We start from the raw sequence: 13,352 nt of genomic DNA, 5'->3' as shown, positions 1-13,352 counted from the left end.
CGGCGGAAAACCTCCGACTGAGACTGTCTGCACGTACGTTCAGAACTCCGGCCAGATGATTTGCCATCAGACAAATCTGATGATCCTGAAACCAGGACCAGAGAGGCAGAGCCTCTCTGCAGAGACACCGAGAGCCTACTCCTCCCTGCTTGTTGACATACCACATCATGGTAGTGTTGTACGTTAGGACTTGAACCGACTGACCGCGAAGGGAAGGGAGGAAGGCCTTGAGCGCCAGACTTATCGCCCGCAATTCTAAAAGGTTGATGTGTAGCAACCTTTCCTCTGGAGACCAAAGACCCCTGATCTCCATTTCCCCCATATGAGCACCCCACCCTAGAATGGACGCATCCGTTATCACTGTGGCAACCGATGGAGGCAGATGGAAGGGCTTTCCTTGAGACAGATTGCTCTCCATGCTCCACCAAGACAGATCCGCTGCAGTTTCTCTGGAGAGCCTCACTGACTCCCTGAGATCTCCGTTGTGCTGATGCCACTGCCTGTGGAGGCACCACTGGAGTGCCCTCATGTGCCAGCGTGCATGGTTGACCAACAGAATGCAGGAAGCCATCCGACCGAGCAGACGAAGGACCTTCAGGACTGGAACGACCGCTCCATTGTAAAATAAAGGAATCATTTCCTGTATGTCGAGAACCCTTTGAGGAGGAGGGAATGCCCGACACACAGCAGTATCCAGTACTGCACCTATGAACAGGTTGCGCTGAGAGGGCACCAGGTGAGATTTGGGTACGTTTATTGAAAAGCCCAATCTGTACAACAACTGAGTTGTGACTTGCAGATGATGGAGCACCTTCTCTTGCGACTCTGCTTTGATCAGCCAGTCGTCCAGATAAGGGAATACCGGTATCGCTAACCTTCTGAGATGTGCTGCCACCACTACCATCACCTTGGTGAAGACCCGAGGCGCAGTAGTAAGTCCAAACGGAAGGACCGCAAACTGGTAATGTTGCGAACCCACTATGAAACGGAGATACTTCCTGTGCGACTTCAGGATGGGAAAAGTGGAAATAAGCATCCTGCAAGTCGATCAACACCATCCAGTCTTCTTCCAGCAACGCCTGAAGAACCTGTGCAAGGGTGAGCATCTTGAACTTCTCCTGTTTCAGAAAAAGGTTCAAGATCCTGAGATCCAGGATTGGACGAAGTTTGTCATCCTTCTTGGGTATCAGGAAATACCGGGAGTAGCATCCCTGACCCCTTTCCTGCTCCGGAACCACCTCTATCGTACCTTTTCTCAGTAACGTCAGGACTTCTTCCTGCAGGAGAAGCATGTGGTCCTCCGAGCAAAAACCTTGGCTAGGAGGGTAATTCTGAGGGAATTCCGGAAAGGGAAGAGCATACCCATTCTCCACGAGATTGAGAACCCAAAGGTCCGATGTGACTGATTCCAATCCCACAGAAAATGGGTAAGCCGACCCCCTACAGGACCAACATGATCCGGAATGGCGGATCTAGGGCTGCTTTGCTGCGGATGGAGGGGGGTGGGTGGAAGAGGAGGAAACTTGACGTCCCTGAGGACGAGCCCTTTGTCTTCCTCTGAATGGCTTGTACAGAGGATTCTGCGATTGCTGCTGCTGTTGCGGTTTGTTGTAAGAATGAAAGGAAGACCTTGTATCTCCTACTCACAGAACCTCTGGACTGAAGACCCAAAGACCTATCCGTTGCCCTGCTATCTTTGAACCTTTCCAGTACAGCATCCGCCTTTTTACCAAATAGGCCCGAGCCATCAAATGGCAGATCTACCAAGGCAGCTTGGACATCCGCAGAAAATTCAGAAGACTTCAGCCAGGCTGTCCTCCTGTTGACAATAGACGGGCCCATAACTCTCGCCACAGAGTCAGCTGTGTCCAAACCAATCTGGATGACTTGGCGAGCAGCAGTCTGAGTGTCAACAAGTACCTCATTAAAATTCTGCCTATCCTCCTCCGGAATCTTAGGGGCTAATTGCTTTACAGAGTCCATCAAACCATGGATGTAATGCCCTAAGAGACAAGTGGCAATCGTTGACTTAAGAGCTGGCTGAAGAAAAGATTTTCTTTGCCGACTGATCTTGCTTTTTAGACTCCTTGTCCCCAGGCACCTGCGGAAAGGCACCTGCAGATTTCTTAGCGCATGCTGCCTGTACCACCAAGCTCTTGGGCAAAAGATGAGAAGATAAGAAGTCAGGGTCACCAGGAGCCACCCTATATCTCCTCGCGACAGCTTTTGAAACCGCTGGAGCTGTAAGAGGCTTACGCCACACTTCCAAGATTGGCTCTGTGAACGCCTCATCGAAAGAAAGCATAGGTACTATCACTGAAGACGGAGACTGGAGAACTTCTGTTAAAATATTAGATTTAAATTCCGCAGTGGGAAGATTTAAATTCAAAAGTTCAGCTGCTTTCTTTATGACCACCAGATATGGAGCCACATCTTTTGACGGGGCATCTGGAACAGAAGATAACTCCCAATCTGAAGAAAGTTCCAAGCCACTAGCTTCCCTCAGATCATCAAAGAAATCCTCAGATTCCTGCAACTCGCCTTCTTCCATCTCCATCTCTCTGTATCTCAGTTCCTCCAGAAGCCGCTGAGCTTCCCTTCTCGACCTCTCCTTCGGGATCGGCATCGGCGGATCCGCAACCGACTCCGACGGAGCCGCTGCCAGCGTCGAACTCGGCGTCGAAGGACCAGGCTGTAACGAACGAGGTGGTCGAACAGGAACTGGCGCCAGTGACGAAGGTATCGGCGGTGCCAGGAGATGCCAAGCAGGAGCTGGAGTCGGCATGAAAGGCATGAATGGAGCCGGAGCACACGTTTGTGGAACTCCAAGATTATAAGCCATCGAACCCATGGGACCAACAGGTGCTCCAGAGGGTTACATGGCCCTCGAGAACACCCCATACATCGCATTTAAATAATGCAAAGGGTCTTGTCCCGGGCCCGGAAATGGAGGGTATGGACCCACCGGCTGCTCCTGAGGAGGCACCGGATTCGGCTCAACCTGTTCTTCGGCACGAGGAACCGGAGTCGACGAAACCTCAGGGGAGGGAACCTCTTCCTCCTCTCCAGCTGGAGAATGAATCGACGTTGGAGACGGATTCAATACTCGAGCTGGTGACTGCTCCGGTGAACCAACAGGCGATTGCTCACCTTCCGGATCCAGTGCAGCAGGTGAAGGAGAAACATAATCCTTCCGATGTCGACGACTTGGCGACTTCGGGTCCGACTCCTTCTCCGAATGACGCCAAGACCCATGCTTCCTCTTCTTATGATTCTTTTTTGACCTAGAAGCATGCCCCGAAGCCGACCTCGAAGCCGACCTCGACCTCGAGTGAGACCTCGAACGCCTGGAGCGAGACTTCAATCTCTTCTTCTCCTTCTTGCCTTTTAACTTCGCAATCAGAAGTTTAGCCTCTCTCTCTCGCAAAGCCTTTTTCTGCAACTTGGACAACCCTGGACGTCGTGGTCAGATGACAAGCACAGCACGCAATCTTCATGCGGATTCGTGATCGACATCATTTTACCGCACTCTCCACAGGGCTTGAATCCGGTCTTCTTCAACGACATCTTGAAGAAGTTACAAGAAAACACTGAAAACTCTCAACAGTAACACAGTAACAATAGAGCTACCGAGGATCCCTAAAGAAACCGTTAGCATCGACGACGTGGAAAAAAGGGAACTGATGTCATCACGCCGACATAGGCCCTTTATGGAGTCGGTGACATCAGCGGAGCTGCGCGCGATGCCGGGCTTCTGTGACGTCATCCACGTCGGCGTGAAGAGCTACAAAAGAATTTCTGAATGTTGCTGACGCAGGGGGATATTCACAAGGTGAGGAATCAACTGTCAGATGTATCCATCAGAAAGGGGTTGTCAGTCGTCAGAAGATTTGGGCCTCTCTGGTATGTTTGTAATGCTGGGGTGCTGGGGAAAAGATATTACTCTCAGGGGCCCCTTTCCTATATCCATAGGAAGGGATGGTCCCTTCGGTATCAAGGAAGGCAGACAACACCTCTCTGAAAAGATTACTTTTCAGATTTTCTTTGAATGATGGTAAATTTGGTTGGCTCCTCAGGTCAAGGATTAGTGAGTTCCAGAATTGAGACGCTAGGATTTTGATAATTTCTCCTCAGCCATTCAAACACATCTAGTTTGTGCAATAAGGATTTCTTAGCTTCATCTGCTGTTTCAGCTGATGGTGTCAAAATAATTAACACTTATTGGTAATTCTGTCCCAGTCCCCACAAATTAAAAATAGTGCAAATGAATTTGAATACAATTCAGAGGCCACCAATAGCCACTGGATGTTACTTGAGAACTGATAATATATGATTGGTACTCCTTGGTGTGATGCATTGTCTAGCCACTTGCTTTTGCATCCTCTATAGGATGTCCAACTTAGACTCTCACTTACCGTTGAGTCCTGATAGAACAACAGCGTGTTCAATTCGGTGTTTGAACAGAAGGAAGGGAGTGGGAGGAAGGGTGATCATTCTGCACAGCAACACTTTGTGAGTATTTTGATGACTGCTGCAAACTGATGTGCAAATGGGAGTTCTTTATTGAAGCATTTCCCTAAATATATAACGTGACAGATTTTGGAATGAGGCAGCTTGTAGCTCACTGACTACTCAAAAGGGAGGCCACTTGCTGCATAATCACCTATTACCTTAACTTCTGTTTTTGTTATAATTAAGTGAAGGTGTTTTTATGTTATCTAATAGTGGATGTATTTCAAGCAAATCATATTTGATGTGTGCCCTGAAGGTATGCTTGGACAGAGGAGAATTTGAGAGTCAACTGCATAATTTTAGCAATGTAATCAGATAAGGGAGATTATCTGGGCATGAGGTGCCTTGAAACGTTAAAAAGTAAAGAGTGAGAGAGAAGAGAGAAGAACCTTGAGGGACTTCACATTCTATGCTTTAGGATTCGAGAATGATGGTCCCATTTACATTGGGGGGGCATCTGTCTGGGAGGAATGACTGGCATAGCTGGAGCAACATCCTATTTAACTTGACGCAGAAGTCAAGGTTACACCTGTTACCTACTGTATCCTACGCCAAGAGTATGTCAAGTAATATAAGAATTTTCATTTTTTCAACATCAAGGGAGAAAAACAGATCTTCTCTGATATTAACAATTGCAGTTTTTTGCCATCCCCAAATTTGATACCTAATGGTCTGTCAAGCAATATGTTATTGGACTTAGTGAATTCTTCTACCCAGCAGTTGACCTCCTGCTCTAAAATTATGCTTAGGAAGGGAAGGTTTGTGGTGGGTCATTAGTTAGCCGCATTCAAATGGTGTACAGTTGGGTCTCTCCAGTAGGCTTTTGCAAGGGTCTTGAATTCATTGGAAACTATGACTTGTTAAAATGAAGTGTGTATGGTTCTTGTGAACAACTGCTCTGTAATTGTTTATGCTGGGCAAGGCAGGATTGGGAGATTGGAGATGTGTATCTTGCCTGCAGCTTTGAACATTTGCTAGAGACTCATAGTGGAGAAAGAAGAAAAGTGGGATTGATGATCAGCCACCCGATTGGGCTGTGCACAGAAGTCTACTATTGCTCCTGAATATCAGAGTAGATTTATAGGATCATGTTTTCAAAGATGGTAACCAGGACATTGCAAAGTTGATCATACACAATGTACATCTTCTTAATTGTTTCTGGATCAGGTACTTCCTGCAATATTTTGGAAAAAAAACATTTTTTGGGTTGATTCGGGCGCACATTATTTTATCTCTGAACAGCCTTATGGTACCATCTCAAATAAGCATTACATATTTCTCTGTCAGAATCATCTTCAGTATTTCTTCAATGCTGCTTCAGTTGATCTCCTACTTTTTCATGTTGCCCAGTATTGCAACACACCACTTGTTAGTAGTCTTATTGGCTGGCTTGTTTTTGTGCCCAAAGGGGTGCTACAATATCATGGATCTTGGTGATGTTAAGTTAAAGGGAGTCAAGTAAGGATAGATGTCTGTGGAGTTTATCAGGTCTTGTCAAAGGCTTCTTGGAATCTGGCTTAGATGGCCTTCCTGTGGTACACAGAATTATAATATGCCCCACATTTGTAAAGTGCCCTTTTTCTGCAGTATCATTGAACTTACAATGAACAGCTAACCACAGCTATACCTTACAGGCCTAAGGCAAAAGATACAACTACATTTTAAAGTATATCCTAAATTTGAAAAATGCTGATTACCAGCATAATATGGGGGCAAAGACTTTCAAAGTGGGGCTGCAACTACATAGAAGGCTTGATCTCTGCTCTGCACACATTCTGATTATGGAACATGAACCAGGGCCATGTCAGCAGATCTCAGAGTCCTACTAGTGACATAGCACCTGAATATTTCATCCAACAGTACCGGAGATTTCTCCCAAAGGTCCTAGGTACGATGGATAGAACTTTAATTCCACCTTTTCCATAACAGCAGCTGGTGCAAGAATCCAAGCATGCTGGAAATGTCTTCCCATTTATTAAGATCAATCACAAGTCGATCAGCATCATTCTGTATAGGCTGCAGATGCCCGACTATCTCAGATGCCCCTAAGTAAATACCATTGTCACATTTGAGTCTCATCTGTATTATGGCCTTGACCATGGTAATATGGTACTGGAGGCTCACAAATGGGAGAATTCTATGCAGAACCTTTAGATGGTGAGACAAATGCTGGCTAACTCTAGTGCCCGTGCCTGTAAAGTCAGTCTGAAATAAAAAATTAACCCTAGGCTCAGCCCAAATTCTGCTGGCGTGAGTTAAGTTCCAATTGACTTGTGCTAGGAGAGGATGGTCTGGCTTGCAATAGCAGTGGAAGTTAGGAATAGGATTTAGTTTAAGGAAGGTGGCATCTGTAGTGTCCGGTTGGACATGTTCTTGTGTTCTGCCTGTTGTAACCCACACTTTACACCCACCCACCACAGGCGTCACCGGTCAGGTGACCCTGCAAATAAAAGGGGTCGGCGCACGTTCCCTGGGCCAGTTACAGACCCCAATCATTGTATCTGTGTGGTCATTCCGACCAGCATGTGGGACTAGGGCCCAAGACACCACAATGGGGACGAGGGGGTCGTGCCCAATGTGTGCTGTTGACCACTTCATGGTTCCTCGTGGGGGAGGAGTAGCCTCTACTACCAGCTGTGAAGAGCTGAAAAAGAAGAGGGAGCGTCACAGTCAGTGCCATGCTCTGGGTGTCTCAGCGCTGCTAACCCCCCACTGCCTGCGACATCCAAGCTTGGCGATCAGTGCCACGACAGAGAGGTACTCCTGAGACGTAGCCAGACAGTCGCAGCCAAGTGCGGCGCCTACCCGGCCTGGTGTGAACCGCTGCAAAGAGGAGAACTGGTATTGCGGCCTGGTGAGTGAGAATACGCCGTCCATCGATCGGGCAGGCTATCAAGTGTTCAAACAACAAAGGTCCGGCACTCACAGGCAACTTATAAAAAAAATTTATATAAAGGATTGATATTGGTCGGATATTGTTCTCTTTTACCCAAAGCCAGCTGTTCGTCTGCACAGTCTGACCTAATCCTCTGTGCCTATTTAGTTAATATTTTAAAACAGAAATGAAAACAAATGGTCAGTCAAGTCACTCAACATACAGCATACCCACTCTAATTAAGTGTATGTGTACTACAAGGAAAAATGTGTAGAGAAAAGAGAAAGTAGCTCACGTGCACACCACCAGAGGAGCTACTGTCAGGTTCTCACCAGCTTGCCCACGTTTTTATCATCATCAATAACTTTCTCAAACAAAAAAGAGGTTGTGTCCAGTGCAGGAAAGGTGTAGAGAAAAAACATACAATAAAGACCCAGTGAAAAAATGGAGACACAAGAAGTCTAATAAAATTGAGCTAAACTCACACACACACTTGTAACTTTTAGTCCGAGATGTGAGCCTGCCCAGTATTAAAAACAAGGCATGTTGTAAACCACTTTAGGACGGCCAACATGTTTCATTGCCTGTTGTATATTAGCCGCAAATTTGTCCGGGCCACCAAGGTCACAAATCACCTCCCTGGACATCTAACATAAAATCAAGAGTGACTAGGCTCTTCCGGGCCCGGTTGAGACCCTCCTCGGAATGACCGAGGTGTGCTGCGGCCTCTGCCGATTTCTATCACTTTGTATGGTTCTGGCCGGTGCTGGCACCGTTCTGGTGGGGGGTGGAGCGGGAGCTCATGCAGGTCCTGGGATGGGAGGTTCCACACGACCCACTATGTATGTTGTTGGGGGTCTTCGACGGCCTAGATGGTTCCAGGATGGACAAGCCCCTCTTGGGGACGGCTGTGGCGGTGGCCAAGAGGGACATAGCAGCGCACTGGTCACATGCTCAGGCGCCCACTGTGCGGAGATTGAGGGGGGAGTGGACTGGTGTGGGATGCAGGAGGAGGCCCTATTTGAGGCCCGGGGTGCCCAGACTTATTTAACAAAGTGTGGGGTAAATGGTTTAATATGATGCCGCCATGACAATCTGTCTTTCTTTTTTTCCATGTCGTACTATAACCACCATGCAAACTGCTGTGTTGGATTTTAATGGACTGACCCTACCTGTAACATCCATCATCACTGACCTGTTCCCTTTGATGCCTATTGAACTGCAACCTATAAATTTTCTATGTTTGCATAAAATCAATAAAGTTAATTATCAACAAAAAAAATCAAGAGTGACTAGTGAGAGCCATGGGCCCACATACCGGCTCCCACTTAGTCGTAAGGGTGTGTATCAATTATACTTACCATCCCTTCTCATAGCACAATCGTTACTTACAAGTTCATCGCTTCACCAAGGATCTCCACGCGGTACATCAACCCAGTTATCAAGTGTGACAGTCCACTAGCAATGGGATGGAGCCCGTACCAGCTGTGAATGTCCCGAGGCTACAGCACCGCCATCCAAGTGCATTGTAAGTGCCACGCACATGCAGCCATGGTGCACAAATGACCCTGATCTGCCCCGTATGAGGATACAAGACAGCGGCGAGGCCCACCTGGCATAGGAGAAAGCTAGCAGACTTCCCCACTGCCGACCACTGAATAGGCACCCAATATACGGTGCACGAGGAAGTACGGCCGCCCGGTGAGTGGCACCCGGTGGAGAAACCTGCACAATCAAACAACACAGACGCAGAAAAGACCCCATAGGCAATACATGTCTGCATTCACACTGACCGGCAACTCCAGGAACGCAGGCTTTAGGCTTGCAGATTCGCCATGGGTAACAGAGAATGGTGCTTTACACTCCCGATTTGCCCAGTGCGCCAAGCATATGCCTGCAAGAGTTGCGCCCCACTCGGTCAGTCAGGAAGATCGCCATGACTGACCCAGTCTCTGATCTATGCTTATAGATCCTTGCGCAGAAAACTGGACTGCCCAAATCATTCGCATTTGCTAAAAGTTATGGCTGCCCAAATCCAACCAAGTTTGTCCTACGGCCTTGTCCCCTGGTGCGGCAAAAATTTGCATTTCCAGAACGATTTGCAGTCAAAAATCTACAAAGCAGTTTTTGATTTGCCAAAATGTGCCTCACCCGCCCAGGTAAGACTGGAATTTGGGCTTCAGGATCTAAAATACAGGGCAATGAGCAACTTTATTAAATTCTGCTACTCCCTCCGGTTATCCGAAGAGGACACTCTAAATAGACTTTGCTGGGACGAAGTAAGGTCACAGAACGAGCAAGAAACTCCAAATTCTTGGGGGGGTTACCTGAGTACATCTTTGGCTACTTTGGAAGTTCAAACAGCATGGGACAACAAGATGGATCGAGCGTCCTTTAACAAAACAGTGAATGCCGCAAGCAAAAAGAAATCTCTATTGGAAGATAAATTGGCGCTCACAAAGAGACGGCATGGATGGACAGTCATGAACTCATACAGGTCTTCAAAGCCACAAGCCTACTTATCTGCCCATTTTAGTTCCTATTTAAAGACGTGCTTCTTAAAGTTCAGTTTGGGGGTGCATGTCTCCAAGGATCTATCCCCCTCTTGGGTGACAGGTTTTAACTCAGAACGTTGTCGCTTATGCGGATTCCAAAAGGAAACCTTGGCCCACTTGTTGTGCGCCTGTCCGGCCATGTTAACCCAAAGGAGACAGTACCTAAAGATGATTTTTATCAACCTGAACATTCGCTTTAGCAGACAAGCAGTGATAAGCTGGTTGGAAGGCTCCTCAAGCATCCTGTCTTGCCGAGGAGACAAGTTTATGAAATCAGTCAACAGCTGCCTATGGCAAGCAGACGATCCCTAATCATAATTGCACGTAACATATCTCCATACTTTTAATTGATTGGCACATTATTTTAACTTTCTTTGCTGTAACTTGATCTAAACATAGTTTAGAATGATTTTATAGAATTTTATACACTTGAAATGTATGTGAGATATAGCACAGATGTCATATGATCGTTGCACAATGACATTTCCAGCTGCGTGAGTAGATGAAACTCATTTATTATTTTTTGTAGTGGGGGGTATTGTGATGATTTTAATTATTCAAGCAATAAACATTAAACTTGAAACTTAAACTTGACTGCCCGCAGTCAGCAGAAGGACTACCGATGGCTGCGATCAGAAACAACTAAAGCGCCACCTAGCTGCGAACCCCTATACCTCACCCTGCGAGTGACTGACTCCATAATAAAGCGGCCCGACAGGGCCCACAATTTTGTGAAGGCACAAGCCATCTAGGAGGTAACGGTAACAAAAGAAATTGACCAAGACAGGGGTGTGGAATTTATTAAATTATCTACTTGTCCATGGGGCAGGTTGCTTCATGAATCTACTTGTCCTGTAACAAAATCCACTTGTCCCTTTGGTGCCATGTAGTGCAGCGACAAATTATGGCAGCAAACTCATTATATAAGATCTCCTATACAGCCTCTCAGATAATGCCAGGGCTCATACCATACTAGTATTTGAATACTAGCAATCCCTTTATGTTGCCACGTTTCTGCAGATCTACATACTGGACTGAAGGTAGTGGTAAGCAATAGTTCCAGGGTTGGAATGTCCTTTTGAGTATGTGCAAACCTACTAACTTGCATGTGTTAAGGGTTTTCAACAACTCTTCTCTAATCTTTTCCCATACTGAGAAATGTTGGAAATTTACTCCTGACAATGGCAGACGTAAACCTTCTTCCAGAATTGGGGAAAAAAGTGTTGGAGGGAAATAAACCTGCCAACACTCAGGTTTTCGCATGAGCAAATCTACACATGCATATTTTTGCTCATGCTAAAATGCAGTTCACAAATATTTTCTAGGAGTACCATTTCTTGCCCTACTGTAAATTCTTGGGAATTCATGAAAGCTGCACTTAATGCAAGGACATATACCATGGGTGCACTTTTGAGACTTTCTTTAATAATTGGACCCCTAATTTGGTCTGGCGTTAACCATGACCTTTTGTGTTTATTGAAATTCTCTCTCTCTGTATCGGCTGGATTCACTGTGAGTGACAGCATTCTGCTCTTTCCCCAAGGAGCATATCGGCACACAGAGTAGTTTTGTTCAGTGCCAGTGATGAATGTGGCAGTGTGTGCTTTTTTTAGACCAAAAATAATTGTTGCTTTTGCCAATGTTTGTTATAATGGTGAGGGCCTTGCAGCTCTCACATCAATAAGGTTTTATAAAAACCATGCCAAAACAAGTCACGCATTGCCAAAACTAAAGTCTGACCACCATTTCAGACCTACTAGCTTTGCAAATGCTGGTTTAGTTTTGTTGCTCAAAATCTTATTGAAACTGGTTACACTGATTTTCCAATATGAATATTTTTGGGAAATACTAGCATGCATCAACCCATTTTACTAAATGATGCTGCAAAGAAATGGTACCTGAAATTTTACAGTAGTGTAGCAAAATGTTTTTTTTCCTACTTTCATTTTTAGGAACATTTTATATTGAAAGCAAAGAATCGTTAATCCTGCTTTCAAGCTTCTGCAAATATTTGCATCTAATTAGAGAGCATTTTGGGAGCATTATGCTTTGCCTCATATTGCTGAACTTTGAAACAGTGTGTACACATTTTTATACTGGAACCACTGTCAGTAGTGCAGTCAGAAGTTAAATTTACTTAGAGGCCTCACCCTAAAAATAAAGGCTTTCAATTAATGAACCATAAATACAAGTTCGAATAGCATTAACATATGCACACAAATATTAACTTAACTGCAGGCAGTGCCTTTCTCTGATCCTTAATGTGGTACCGTAAACTGGCAGCCAAAGGGTTTGTGCTGCAGGAGGTTGGGCTTACTTGTCCCAAGGACAAAATACACATTAAAACTTGTTGCCCTTGACCCCAAACAATATGTCCTGGGCGTCCCTGCCAAGAGAAGCCGCCTTACCTCACCATCGCAGTGTGTCTCTGCCCCTGCATCTTCAGCTCCAGCGCAATCCCGCACCATGCCTACCTGAGCTGCAAGGCTCCAACATCACGTGGGCCGAGTAAGACGATCGCTGCAGTGCCACCTGGCGGCCGTGTGTCTACAGTGCAGCCTCACTGAGGAAAACAGCTGTGGCCTCGCTCCTAATGCCACCAAGTGCACCCTGCCACATGAGGAAAGTCAGCCGGATCTCCACATTTGTTAATGGGCCTTACACTTCAGGCTGCCAGCTCCTGAGGAAGCCCATCTGCTTCCAGGCCATCTTCTATTCCTGTAGACTGCAATGAGAGCCACCACAGTGCCACCTACTGGCCCTTGAGAGGTACTGCACGCTGCAGAAAACAAAACAAAAACTGGACAATCCTGCAAAGATACAGCCAGCAGCACTGTGTAGGCTGCAGTCGCCTGAAGAGACAATTGATGCAACACTTCTGGGACCAGCAGAATGAGGCAAGAGAAGCTGAGAAGGAGCTGAGCGGATAACATGCTTCTCATAGCTGCCTGCTGCTATCACAAGTTGGAACAAAAGCTGTTGATACCCCCTGGGCAGAAGAGACTGCCAACCCCCCTTGCCAAGCATGCCCACGAAAGGCGCAAGGAGAAAGTGCAGTGTGCGCGCATCCCAGAGTCACTGTCTGATGTCACCACAAGAGAGGGAATTGCGCCACACACCCACAGTGGTGAATGGACACCACCGTGACCTAGAAAACAACCGTGCCAAGCACACAAAGGTGTTGTGAGGGATCAAGAGAGAATGCAAGATACAAGACGCGCCAACGCATGCACCCAGAAGTTTGACCGAATGAGCAGGTGCCCAGGAGAAAGAGACCTATCCAAAGAGCTGAAGCAATGCTGAAGACAGAAAAGAGCCTCCACATTTCCACTGCACCAGCGATGCCCTGCAACGGGCCCAAAAGACGGCACAGTGCCCTTCCTCACACTGCCTCAAGCTGGAGTCACCAG

The 13,352-nt window shown here is 46.5% G+C and overlaps 1 protein-coding gene across 1 annotated transcript in view; it reads right to left on the bottom strand.

The window, feature by feature from the left end:
* Positions 1-13,352, bottom strand: part of LOC144818285 (zinc finger protein 474-like) — a 325,325-nt gene that overhangs the window by 171,094 nt on the left and 140,879 nt on the right. The gene's annotated exons all lie outside the window — the stretch shown is intronic.

The sequence above is a fragment of the Lissotriton helveticus genome, chromosome 2_1, assembly GCF_964261635.1.
Source record: "Lissotriton helveticus chromosome 2_1, aLisHel1.1, whole genome shotgun sequence".
Classification (NCBI taxonomy): Eukaryota; Metazoa; Chordata; class Amphibia; order Caudata; family Salamandridae; genus Lissotriton; species Lissotriton helveticus.
The sequence above is the reverse complement of the archived record's forward strand: the minus strand, read 5'-3'. Positions and strand labels throughout refer to the sequence as shown.